Source organism: Ailuropoda melanoleuca, chromosome 4, assembly GCF_002007445.2.
Source record: "Ailuropoda melanoleuca isolate Jingjing chromosome 4, ASM200744v2, whole genome shotgun sequence".
NCBI classification, from domain to species: Eukaryota; Metazoa; Chordata; class Mammalia; order Carnivora; family Ursidae; genus Ailuropoda; species Ailuropoda melanoleuca.
This window is the reverse complement of record NC_048221.1, coordinates 75116116-75130235: the sequence shown is the minus strand read 5'-3', so window position 1 is coordinate 75130235 and position 14120 is coordinate 75116116. Positions and strand designations below refer to the sequence as shown.

The following is a 14120-nucleotide window of genomic DNA, read 5'->3' as shown; positions in this document are numbered from 1 at the left end:
CAAAAGAACCTTGATCAATGATTTTTCACAAGCTACGCCTTCAATTAGATGAGGCTGCTTTAGAAACTGTGTTATCTCTTTTAGGCCTCTAGCATTTGGTAAATAATTGTTCCAATGCATGAAATTTGTCCTACCAACTTGAAAGAATGAATACCTCTCCCATGCCAATCTAATTTATCCAGGTAATGTGTAACCCATCCAGCAGGTTTAGCTCCTTGTGTTGCTGTTGAATTTAGACTCATTTTGGCAGAACTGGAAATTCCCAACTCTGTGTGAACTGGTATTTGAAGGTCTTTGGTGGCATGCTTTCTCATTATGTTGGAAAAGACTTTTCTTTGTGACCCATCCTGGCCCTCTCTTTACCTCACAAATGGAAATTGTAAGAAGACTAAGGATAGAAGAAGCAATATCAACTTCTGAGTGTAAGCAATAACATATTATACTTTTATTGATTTCTGTCTGCTTATTTCAGAGAACCTGAGGGCAATCCACACTGGAGTGAGTGGCCTTGTATAAATACTGGGACCACGGTCCTCTCTGTTCCAGTAAAAGAGATCTGTTGTGCCTCTAGCATTCACTGTCCGTGGAGGAGGGGTGGAGGAGAAGGTCGATGTATTTGTAAACCTATAGAAAGAGAGCAAGAGGGAGGAAGAGATTAAACACAATAATGAGACACAAGCAGTTCCACTAAGAAAAGCACAGGCCTTTGTGGTTACCTAGGTGTGAATCCTAGTTCTGTTACTTACTAGCTGTACAAACTAGGCATTAAAAAAAAAAATCCCCTGCATTAAAAAAATGTTGCATGTGGGAACTTCAAATCTCTCACCCATGAAATGGAAATCATATTCCTAACTCTTTCACAGCCACCCGTACACTTGTGCAGGCTGCGTCCTGAATGAGGTACCTGGTGAGGGGCGAATGTGGACTGAAATCTAGCCCTACATTTACCAAGCTATGCAACCAGGCAGAGGACTTTCTTTGCCTGGAGGAACAGTTTTTTTTCTAATGGTCACAAAGGTACCATATAGGCTAGCTCATAAAATGGCATTGCTCTTACAGTTTCTTATGAAAGTTAAAACAAGATGGTATGTGGAACTATGATAGAGTGCTAGGCATTCATGAAATGTTTCGTCAATTTTCCAGTCCTCAGTTTGTCTCTCTCAGAATACAGATTTCATTTTCCTTCTCTGACTTTCTCCGGTAGGCTAGTACTCAGTTGTGCTACTGTTTCTGGACCCCCATTTTCCCAGCTCCGTGGCTAGGAAGGTGATCTCTCTTCTCACTCGCATCGTAAAAAAATCTCTGCAAAGACTTCTGGTAGGAACTGTCCAGAGTACAGGTCCAGAATGGTGAAGCATTCTCCTTATCAGCCCTCACCACAACCAGGTGAGGAGCAGGGGGAGGTAGAGAGCTCAAAGAAGGGCACTTGTCTTTCTGCCCCCAGAAAATGAGTAGTATGGGGGGAGATAAAACAAATATTGCCACCACAATTCTTGCAAATATTGAGCACTTCTGATAATCCTCTTGAAATACACGCAGACAAAAGAGGTAAAATTTATTTGAAAAAATGCACAATGATTTGAGATCCATTACAACCAGATGACTCAGCGAATGCAAAATAAAAATTACAGTACTAATTAGTGTTGCCCTTGAGGGAGATCATTTCTTCCTTCTGGGTCTCATTTTCCTTATTTGAAAAATGAGGGATCAGGATCAAGCCACTGTTAGGTTCCCTTTGTCTCTAATGAGTATGACCCATCCATCATTCCATCTAACCATCCATCAATCCATCCCTCCATCACTGTGTTAGATGCTTGAGACACTCAGATCCTGAGTCAGCAAGTGTTTTTTGAGAGCCTACAAAATACAAGGCATTATTTTAGCCACAGTAGTATATGCAAAAATTAAATAAGTAACAGTCCTATTCCTCAAACTGTTTCCAGTCTAGTTGGAGTATATAGTGTAACAGTTCATGAGCATGGCCAGGATTTCTGGTGAGGAGAATTTGGACTCAGAGTGAGCATGGTGATGCAGCTAGGAATGGCTTGGCGATGGCTCCATGGGAGAGCAGAGGTTTTGCCTCCTCTGGAGACTGACAGGGAACATTACTGATAGGGCAGAGAGGACAAGTGTGCACCATCCAAGCTGGAGAACAGGCCTGAGTTCTCCACCTCTCTAATGATAACATCGGATTGTTTTGGTTTATAGTGTTTTTTTCTCTGTTTTACTGTTTTGTTGAATGTATCTCATGTAAAATGAAAAATGCTGACATATACTGTAAGTATATGTCAGAAACAGAAGTTACCTGAAAACGTTGGAGGTAACTACTAATTGCATTCATCTGCTAATTAGCACTTTTTTTGTCACTGATTATAACACCAGATTGGATTTCCCAGAGGGAAATGGAAATAAAAACAAAACAAAAAATCAAGAAAGTAGAATACTAGCTGTTAGCGGGATATTAGAAACAAAGATATATGACACATGTGGGTATCATGCTAAGATTGGAAGGGGCTGGCCAATGAGGAATTCAATACAGCTATGTCCAAAATGGCAGTAGGGACTGCTTTTTTAAACAGTGCTGATTCCAACTGACTGCAGATCCACATGGAACTAATAGCTCGGTAGAAATCAATTGGTATCTGAATGAAGGTGGTACAGTGAGCAGAGGAATGGGCTTTGTAAGGAATGTGATTACTTTGGAGGCTCTAATCATGAGGACGGGGGAAAGCCACATTTTAATTTTATTTTTTAAATAATTTTTTATTGTGTTAATCACCATACAGTACATCCCTAGTTTTTGATGTAACGTTCCATGATTCATTACTTGCATATAACACCCAGTACACCATGCAATACGTGCCCTCCTTGATACCCATCACCAGCCCAGTGTTCTAAACATGGTTATGTTAAAACGGAAAGCACATGTTTAAAATTTATCAGACATAGTAAGGTATTATTCAAAGCCCCATATGGTTTGCTTTGGAATTTAATGTCACAAACTAACATAGTTCCATAAAATTCACTGAAATGATCACACCAAAGAGAGGTTGGTAAATTCAGATGGGGCTGAATTTGTTCTTTATCCTTCCAATGTCATATAATCAATAAGGAGGGATGAAACATGAAAACATTATGTCTGGCTTTTTGCTTTTACAGGAAGGGTGATCAAGTACACAGATGTTTAGAGATCTTGTTTGTTCGTTATCACAGTGTGGTGTTTAGTATTTCAGTCATGTGATTTCTTTCATTCCATTTATTCTCTTCTGTAGTTATCATTACAGGAAAAAAGGGACACAGGTTGCTTTTTTTTTTTTAATTTGTCATGATTGTCACATAGACCATCACACAGTTGTGTGCATTTGTCTTATGGAGATAGAAAAGGGTTGTTCCATGCCTCATGGTCTCACATTTCAGTGGGCCAAAAGATCATTGTAAGACTGTGCAGTCTTTACGGTAAGAAGGTATTACAGAGTATTTATTGGAAAAGGAAGAGAAAGAAAAAAAGGAGGGAGGAAAGAAGAAAGGAACCAATCAGACTGGATAAATCTTAGCATCAGGATTGAAGAATAAGAACTCTGATCATGGGAATAAGGACACGAGGGTGGGACTCCCATGGAATCTAGGATGAGCACACCTCTCCAAAGGAGACATATATGCAATGATAGGGCCGTTTGCACAGCACAGAGACCACAGATCTTGGGTGCCACTCTGAGGACCTAAATATCTTTTGCAACAAACACTGTTCTTTCATAACTAAAATGTCTCTGCTTCAAAGTGTAGCTAGTGTGATACATCAAAGGGCATAATTTATTTCGATAACTTGTCAGAGCAGCTTCCAAACTATAGGATTGCTCGAGATGCCTTTCTCAGACCCTAGAATTAGTCTGCTTTTATTCAGGGACTAGCTTAGAACCTGAGGCTTAGTTTTGGCAAGGCTCTTCTTGACGCAGCCAAATTGACTTCCTGTAGCCTTAGCTCTGTCCCCGGAAGCAGACAATATCATGTATGGCCCCTATGCTGGCCTTGCCATGCATTGCCCCTTGCCTCTGGAGTGCCTTGAACAATAATCCTCCTCGCCTCACCAAGGGAAGAATACATGTAATTCTGACTATTGAAAATATTTATATTCATTGAACCAATTGCATAGTGTTAAAAGGTAAATAAAACCAAGAAACAAATATCACCTGGAAATTACATTTTTAAGCTTTATACACATAGTCGATTTATTTTTCTTTTTCTGGCCCTAGTCGCCTATTTTATCGTACAAACCTTTGACTTCATCCAAACTGTCATCATTGTCTTTGTATTTCCCTACATCATACTTTGTTCATGCCTCACTATTCACCTGGAGTTACTTCCCTATTTCCTCTAATAACAATGTATGTTCTGATAGTCCTTCTAGACCTAGCAAAAATCTCACCTTCCCTAAAAGCGTGTACTTTACTCTTCTTTGTGGCTTTCAGAACATCTTGTCTGTATGGTTTGTCAATTTAGATACACATTGCTGCCGCCTTTTCTTCCCATTGTTATCCAAAACTATTGATCTACTCTTTTGCTGTAACACACATTTTTGTGAGTCTATATTGCTTCCCTGATAGGTTTAAAAAGTGTTTTGAAGGCATATATCTTATTTAGATTTCTATATACTCCAGTAATGTCAAACTTGGGTCATAAGTCTGAACATCAATAAGTGATGTTTACAGATACGTTTATCTTTTTATTATTTAAAATTTTATCTAGTGTTATATACTTTTCTAAAGAAGTTCTGGCCAGATAAACCTTTGAAAACTGTAAGCTGATGGTCTTTAATTGGCATAGTTTCTACAATGTCTGAATATGATACATTTTTTATCAGAATTCCAGGAAAGACCATTTTTTTTCTAAGTAATTCCTGCACATTACATGTATTAACATTTTCTCAATCATATTTACATATTATATGCACTACAGAGTTCCAATTCCAGGCAGGATGGAATTAACACTTTTTCTCCTATTGAACTCAACTCAACTATAAACCTGAACAGAAAACATGGCTCAGGTATTTGAGAACTCTGAAAAGTAAAGAGCAGGAGTGAATTAGAGAAGGATACCAGAATTTGATGCACGTTTGAACCAGCAGCGAGTTTACCATTTTCTCCTTGTAGATTGCCCCCAGTCTGAAATCAGTGCATTCTGAAACGTGGAAGAAAGCGGCGTAGTGCAGATAGTGAGAGATCCGGGAGAAGTTTGGAAGGAGGAATGTGAAAGGGAATCCGAACACTCAGAGACAGTCAAGGAAATCCCTTGACTTTCTTTCTCCCCTTTCTGTTAATTCACACTCCAGTCATCAGAAAATTCCATGGTGCAGATGGCAGTGGCAGTGAAAGTAGTTAGCAATGGAAGCCCATAAGAACCAAAACTCTAAGGGTGGGAAACATTATCCACTTTTAGTGGAACTGTGGCACCAAGAGGTTGGGGGCAAACCCGATTGCCTTTTTCTCTCTCTCGGATTGCCTATTAATTTGCCCCAGATGTTGTACAATCCTAAAAGTAGTTGGTTTTTTTAATGCTATTTTGGAAATTGAACAGCAGGCTACAGGGATAAATCATTTGCTGGGAGATAATGCATAGGAGTAAAATCACAGTATTATTTAATGACTTATCCATAAAAAGCAGTACAAGGATAGTAGCTCTTGTGCAGATGAAATCTCTAATAGCATGTAAATTATGTAAAATAGAGTTTTTAAAACTCCATAGTATTTTGACTATTATAGAACATTTTCCCAAGTGCAATATTTTTAAAAAATCTGTGGCATCTAAGTTCACAAAATAAAATTAATTATACTTTTTTTTGCCAGAAAAATCAACAATTAAGAAAATTTATTTTATTTTATTTTTTTTAAGATTTTATTTATTTATTTGACAGAGAGACAGCCAGCAAGAGAGGGAACACAAGCAGGGGGAGTGGGAGAGGAAGAACCAGGCTATAGCGGAGGAGCCTGATGTGGGGACTCGATCCCATAACACCGGGATCACGCCCTGAGCCGAAGGCAGACGCTTAACCGCTGTGCCACCCAGGCACCCCAGAAAATTTATTTTCTATTTTCTTGATTGATAATGCAACTATATTTGAATTCTTCTGTCTTTACAAATGAATCCTATAGTTAATGGAACTTCTGTATTTTATCGTGTGTACAGGAGTATGTGAGTGGATTTGAATGTGTATATAAATAAATACAGATACATATATGGCTGTAGATCAAATAAATAATATTATTTTCAGCAGAGGAAAAACAATTAGGTGACTCATGAATGTTGGTCCTGTTTACACTTGTGTCTTGAAGGATTAGGATTTGTTAGCTCATAAAAACCTCTGAGTTTATTACAAGTATCAATTAAATGCTGCCTAGGGCTGAATCCATGATGTGAAATATAATACAATGTGAAATTGAATCATACCTATGAAATGTAAAAAATAAAAATTTGTTTGATTACTAATACACTTATAAAAGTAAGCATGCTGAATTATAAGTTCTGAGTGTGGTAAAAAATAGAAACAGACCATATTTAATAGCCTTTAATTTTATATAAGTGTGTAGATATATAGATATGTAAATATGCATATGAACGTGTTCATTTATAATAGCATATCAAAGTAAATGTATTATACTGTAAGAAATGTGCAATAAAATTGCCTGAAAATCACTTCTATTTTTGAGGGATTCAAATACTTCCCAAGAGTAGAATTGAGAAGATAGACTTTGATACGAACATATCTGTAATACATGCTCATAATTTGATTTTATTTGCAAAGTTTTTTTCCCATAGAATATTACAGAGACTGGTGGACCTTCAAAAATGTATGAAATCCATCATAGAAATTCTTCCATTTATAGTCCTACAATGTGGAGAAAAAATGGATGTGAAAGCTTAGGTTCACTCTTGATCTATATGAATCCCCCAGACAAATACTGAAATGCTGTAGTTGAAAATCTAAAAGTGGTAACATCCTTAAATAATAAACGTATTTACTGAGTCTTGAATAGTCCCTGGTAAAAATAATTTGGTAACTGGGCACTCATCACATCTTCAATATATTTACTTTTTTTTTTTCCTTGTCAATTACAGAACCCTTAAGAATTAATCATAGACACTAAGGAGAATTGAAATGTGCATTTGCAAGCAGGGGTTGAAAATCAAGTTGAACCAAGCACGAGATTTTACAGACATAAGTCTGTAGAAGTCTCCTTTTGTTATATCCTTGAAAAACAGATTTTTCTGGAGTACTGAATGAAATGATCCAGGTGTTCATCTCCTGGAAAACAGTTTGATCAAGTGATTCCATACATGAGATCACTTCTCAGGAAGATCACTCCAACATTTGCAGTCAGGCCTTTTCAAATCTGTGTCAGGAAAAATATGTGAAGAACAAAAAGAAGACTGCAAACAAAAACATTTTTCTAGACCTATTGAAGTTTTTGGAATTATACATCAGAAGTAGAATATTTTGAGTACCTTGGAGTCCCACAGTAATATACATAAAAATATCCCCAGAAATGTTAATGCCACAAACCACCACCATCAGTGAAAATCTTAGGGGAATTTCTGTATTTGTCAATGGATGCTGTTGCCATTTTTTCCGACAGCTTTATTGTGGTATACCTTGCATACAATAAACTTAACATTTTAAAGTGTGAAATTTATTGTTTTAAAAAACCATAGCTATAATCAAGATAGTGAACAGATCCATTGCTCCCCAAAGTTTCTCATGCCTTTGTAATTCCTCTGTCCTATATCCGTCCTTACCACCTCTTTCCCAGGCAACCAATTCTGCCTTATGTTAATGTACATCGGTTTGCATTGCAAAGTATTATATAATTAGAATAATAAATTAGGTGGTCTTTTGTGTCTGGCTTCTTTTGCTCAATATGATTATTTTGTGAGATTCATCTGTATTGTCCATCATTATTTCATCCCTTTTATTGCTTAATAGTGTTCCATTGTACAGATCCATCACAATTTGTTTGGCTACTACACATGTTGTTGACCAATTTGTTTGTTTCCAAGTTTAGCTATTCCACATAATCAGATGTGAACATTGTATTCAAGTCTTCATATGGACATATGCTTTCTTTCAGATAAATAGCAAGGAGTAGAATGGCTCTTTCATATATTAAGTGCACACTTTACTTTTTAAGAAACTGCCAACCTGTTCTCCAAAATGGTTGTACCATTTTACTAAATACCAATATTCGTGAAGGTTTCATTTCTTCCATACTCTCACCAACACTTGGTATGATCAGTCTATTTACTTTTAACTATTCGGGCATGTAGTGATACAGCGTTGTGGCTTTAATTTATATTTCCCTAAGACATATGATGTTGAGAATCTTTTTCTGTGCTTATTGGCCATCTGTGCATCTTCTCTGGTGAGCAATCTGTTCAAATAGTTTGCCCATTTTTTAATTGGGTTGTTTGTTTTCTTATTATTGGTTTTGATATTTTTTATATTCTGCATTAAAGTCCTTTATCAGCTATATTTTTCAAATGTTATTAAATCTGAGTGTGTGAAATGTGTTTGGCTGAGGGTCCCTAATACAAACTTAACAGCTGAAAAATTTTACCAAAGACTGATCTCTCTTGCAAGTAATAAAGGATAAAAAGAATTTTAAACCTGTTTAGGCACATAACGCATACAGTGACTTCTGCTCAACACATATGCAATATTGTTTAATAAATCCATTATTATTATTCACCCAGCCATTCTCCCTAAATCCTATCAAAGACCTCATTTAGCCTGGCCACCCTCTCAAGAGGACCTCTTTCCCTAAGAGGAGTACGCTTCAGAGGCCACAGGCAGTCAGAAGGAAATTTATGCTCTCAAGACTGGAGTTTCAAAGAAACCGTACGAATTAAGAGAAATCTCTGTCCAGATGGCACCAAGAGAAGCTGCTGATCGGGATCAAGGTGCTTGGGCATGGACAAAGAAGAACAGCACATTTTTGTGGTTTGCCTTCTATCAAGACAGTTTATTTAAATTCATCAATTTGCTTCCCCACTTATCCTGACACTAAATTTAGTTTAACTTGAGGATCTCTAAAATGATAGTGTGTCATTGAAAGTTGGGGAAAGGTGCATAAGTACAAGTCCTAACTTTTGTCATAATAAGATTAAAAGAGAAACTCCCAAAACATCTACTGATTGATCCTTTTTCTCAGAAGAAGATTCCAAATTGGTCAGTGGATGGTTTGTGAAAGCAAGACTTTAAGGAACACCATTTCCAAAAAAAGTGGTGATTCACTTTGGTTTGAGCCCGAATAAAAATGATTTAGAAATACTTTCCCCCAACAGAAAAAAAAAGAAGAAAAAAAGAAAAAAGGAAGAAAGAAACAGAGAAAGATAAAGTGTGAGAAGGGCATAGCAGGTTTGAAGTAAGCTAGGCTGAGCGCCATATGGAAGGATATGAGAAGACACGAGTCTGACATTTGGGGAAACAGCAGGAAACATTTTTAATAGTCAAGAGAGCTTTGTATTAGCATCAGGAAACATTTAAAAATACGTCATCTTTATAGACTATAAGTTGTGTGAGGGCTGAAGACCATGGCCATTTGATTCACCATTTCATTTCCAGGGCCTAGCACAGTGTTTATTGTGTAACAGACGGTCAGTAAGGATACAAAGACATTTTCAAATGTTTAACCTCACCCCTCTCTCTCCATAATGCAAAATTCAGCTAAATTTCCTTCTCTTCCCAAATCTTGATAGATTAGATAAGGTAAGATTTGGGAATAGTTTCATTTTCTTGAAACAACTACAACATTATTTCCTCTCAGACTAAATATTGCCATGGCTGAAGACTCTATGGTGATTTTAAGGACCCGTGTGTGTGTGTGTGTGTGTGTGTGTGTGTGTGTGTGTGTCACAGGGACTCTTTTAACTGTTTATTTAGAGGATACATAATGAGCTTACTTCAGACCAGGATGAGAAGATTTAAACTTTGAGAATCTTTTTGACTTTCCTTTACCCTTTTGATTTCACTTCTTTTACTCCTATAACACCAGTTACCTAGAGCAACAGAAGCTCACATTTAGACAGGATGGCTATTTGGGAAGGGTTAAGGTTGATAGTGAGCTCATCCTATGCAGGCTAGAACAGCTGTGATTGGAAGAATATAAAAGGCACTCACACATTCTGGATAACTGTACCTATTTTTATGGCCACAGACCCAAGTGGCCCAGCTTTTGATGATCAAAAAGCTTTGAACTTCCTCATGGCTTATTATTAAAGCCAGTGCTATAGTAACAGAGAGAGGGAAAGAAGTGCTATTGCAAGGTACAATGTTAGGAACTGTAAACAGATTTTAAAAAGATAGAGCCACCCAGGTACACCTGGCTTGAGCATCCAAATCTTTGTTTTGGCTCCAGTTGTGATCTCATGGGTTGTGTGATTGAGCCCCGCATCTGGCTCTGCGGTTAGTGGGGAGTCTGCTTGAATATTCTTATCATCTGTCTCTCCCCTAAGAGCGGGTGCGTGCTCTCTAAAATAAATATAATAAATAAATCTTAAATAAAAAAAGAAAAGATTGACCCACCCAATAGCTCCATGACTTTTTTTTTTTTTTAACTACTGTTTCATGTATAAAGAGATTGAGGCTTAAAGAAGCCTAGGATCAGAAAGCAAATCAACTGGTAGATCCAGAATTCATATCTAAGTCTTTGTAATTCTTTTGATGCCATGAAACTGTCACTATTTTTCAGATGATGTCTAATAAATGCCAGGAAAGAGTGCAAGGCACCCATAACTGTCATTTATAGATATGTCTCTTAACTGCTTTTGTAAATTGATTAGCTTTGTTTTTTTCTTTTTTCTTTTTTTTTCTAATTCAAGTGTCATTTTTAAGGCACGGTAGAGAACACAGCTTGAAAAATTGTACCATGTTTTTTCAACGTAAGTGTTAATTCTGTAATAAAGCTTTTTTTAAAACTTGGAATTTATAGGGGCGCCTGGGTGGCACAGCAGTTAAGTGTCTGCCTTCGGCTCAGGGCATGATCCTGCGTTCTGGGATCGAACCCCACATCAGGCTCCTCCTCTGGAAGCCTGCTTCTTCCTCTCCCAATCCCTTGCTTGTGTTCCCTCTCTCCCTGGCTGTCTCTGTCTCTGTCAAATAAATAAATAAAATCTTTAAAAAAAGACTTGGAATTTATAAAAATAATTTTGTCTAAATTTTGATATATTTATACTAAATTCTGCACCATGGCATAATTGAAGAGCTTCTGGGCACATTTTGGCATATGTTATCTGCATACATGTGCTCTGGATATAGTTAGGTAGGTAGATAGCTGTGCACATTAAATTAAAGTAATATATTTATCCCTTCCTGTATACATTTAATGTAACTTTATATGTAATATGCATCTTCAAAGTCTCCCTGAAATCCATTTGTGCATTTAAAATTTATAAAATTTATGACGTAAAGTGAGCTGTCTTATCCTCATCTCAGTTGTAAGAAGAAAATGTAATTTTCTTCAGAATGCTGTTGTGGATAATTTTTCTCATACTTATGAACTAACACATTAAAATATAACTATACAGGACTGTTATGGACTGATTTGTGTCCCCCCACAGCCTACCCCATCCCTACATTGAAATCCTAATCCCAAATGTGATTGAATTTGGAGACAGGGCCTATAAGGAACTAATTAAGATTAAGATTAAATGAAATAAGGGCAGGACCCTGGTCCAATAGAAATACTATTCATAAGAAGAAACTACAAAAGAATTCTTCAGAAAGGGAAAGAATTCTGACCAGAGTCTGACCACACTGGTACCCTGGTCTCAAGACTTCCAGCTTTCAGAACTATGAAGAAATAAATCTGTTGTTTAAGCCACCAGTCTATGGTATTTTGTTATGGCATCCTGAGCAGAGTAAGACAAGGACTTTAAAAACATATTCTGTATTTACAATAATTCTTTACGCAAACGGCAGTCCAGTTTGGTTTCAGCTGAAGAAGAAATCAGACAATAGAGAGATGAATAAATTGATAGATAAATAGATCAATGGATCAGTCAGTAGATGTGTATTTCATTAAGGAACTTCAGTGACTTTGAAAATTTTGAATGTTATGATACCAAATGTGGATCTATCGCAAGTTATTGACCAAGATGATACAAGCTCAGAAGTGACTCTTAAGTATTTGATGGAAGGTGTACCAATAGTTCACAGTCTCCATAGAGGCCATCATGACCAGTGGAAACACTATTTTCAGGAATTTAATGACCTGCCTGATTGCCAGAGGCCCTGAAGTACAACCTCAGACCTTTTAAAAGGGGTTATTAACTGCTAGCGGTGCCTAACCTAAAAGTCATTATTGTTTTTAATATTTGTCGGCATGAAAAAGTAAAGTAAAAAAGTAATTACCTGTTTTTGTGCTACAGAGTGAAAGGGTAAAAAGCCACGCAAAATAATGGATGTGGCTGTGCAGGACTGACAGTATTGCAGAAAAGAGGTCAAGTAAGTAGCAAATAAGAGGTTCTTTGTAATCAACTTCTCAGCTAGCTATAAAAAAATGTTAATGTTATATCAACATTATGCTGGATTCTAATGATGAAATTATATATTTGGGACAAGGGGAAAATTAATAAAGACTGGTCTTGTACCTCAACTTATTTACCATCGGTCTGTATTAAATGATTTCAGTGAAAAGCTGCTTAAATGTTCTATCAGAGTCCAGCATCCCCAAGGAGGGGAGAAGTTTTTACAACTTTAAAGGTGTTGATATATTCATGTGATTATCAGATATTGGTGACTGTGCATTTGGTATATAATATATGACAATGTGAGAGTATTCTTTTCTATTTAGGCATTCAGTTCTGAGAACAGCCCATAAACAGCTTCCCCCCAAGTCTCCCCTTTATTATCATCCATCATGCTTAGCTATTTTAATTTGACAGTGGCCGCATTTTGCTGCATCTTGCAATTCCACATTGACATTGCTAATTTCTAGAATGTAACCACAATGTTTGACATGATGCAGTCAGGCAGTAATCAAAAGCATATTTTCTAAGCTTTCTTATAAAACCTCAGTGGATATGAGGGTTCGTTGTTTTGTTGTTTGTTTTTTTTTTTAACTTATATGTGGCTATTTTTTAAATATATTTTTTATTTTTATTATTAAGGTATAGTTGACATACAATGGTATATTAGCTTCAGGTGTACAGCATAGTGATTCCACAATTCTGTAGTGACAATGTAGTCACCATCTGTTACCATACAATGTTATTAAAATATTAATGTATATATTATTAAATGTCTATATTATTAAAATATTAATGTCTATATTACCTATGCTGTACTTTTCATCTCTGTGATTTACTTATTTTGTAAGTGGGAATTTGTACCTCTTAATCCCCTTCATCTATTTCACAAACTGCCCCCCGCAACTACCAGTTCGTTCCCTATATTTATGAGTCTGTTTTTCTTTGTTCATTTGCTTTGTATGTTCAGATTTCAAATATAAGTGAAATTAAATGGTATTTATCTTTATCAGTCTGACTTATTTCACTGAGCATAATACCCTCCCTGTTCATCCATGTTGTCACTCACTGTCTGTTGATCATTCCTTGTATATGCCTGCCTTTATGTTTTTATTTATGCCAGTACCTTTATTTGTAATGCCATCCTTTGGCATCTTCATTGATCCAAATCTGACCATCTTCTGAGACAAGTTCAGGTTGTGGATCACTTGATCCTATCCTGACCCATTATCAATCTTTCCCTCTTGCAGATACCGTAGTATTCATTGTCTGTACATGTCATTCAGTAACGGTATCATTTCTTTTATGCAGTTAACTTTTTTTTTTATCCCCATGTTTCCTCTTTGNGGTTTCCTCTTTGCAAAAAGGTTGCATTCATTAGTGTTCCGTCTTTTATACCTTCTGGTATCCACTATATGCTTAGTTCTTCATCTTATGCACAGCTGGTATTCAATAAATATTTGTTGATTGATGGAAAATACAGTTAGTATTATTTATTTCTAATGAAAACAAACTCATGTTTAAGGGAATGTAATGATTTCTTCTTAAACAAAGCACCATAATGTGAATATGGTTAACGGTGGCCCGAGGGGCTGCAGTTTGGT

General features: G+C 36.6%; 1 long non-coding RNA gene across 1 annotated transcript in view; it reads right to left on the bottom strand.

Annotated features, from left to right (window-relative positions):
* Window positions 1-468: 468 nt before the first annotated feature.
* The window catches only part of LOC117801808, a 47934-nt gene continuing 34282 nt past the window's right edge, over window positions 469-14120 (bottom strand). Inside the window, exon 3 of the long non-coding RNA XR_004624522.1 lies at window positions 469-624. This is a non-coding gene — a long non-coding RNA (uncharacterized LOC117801808). The remainder of the gene's footprint in view (window positions 625-14120) is intronic.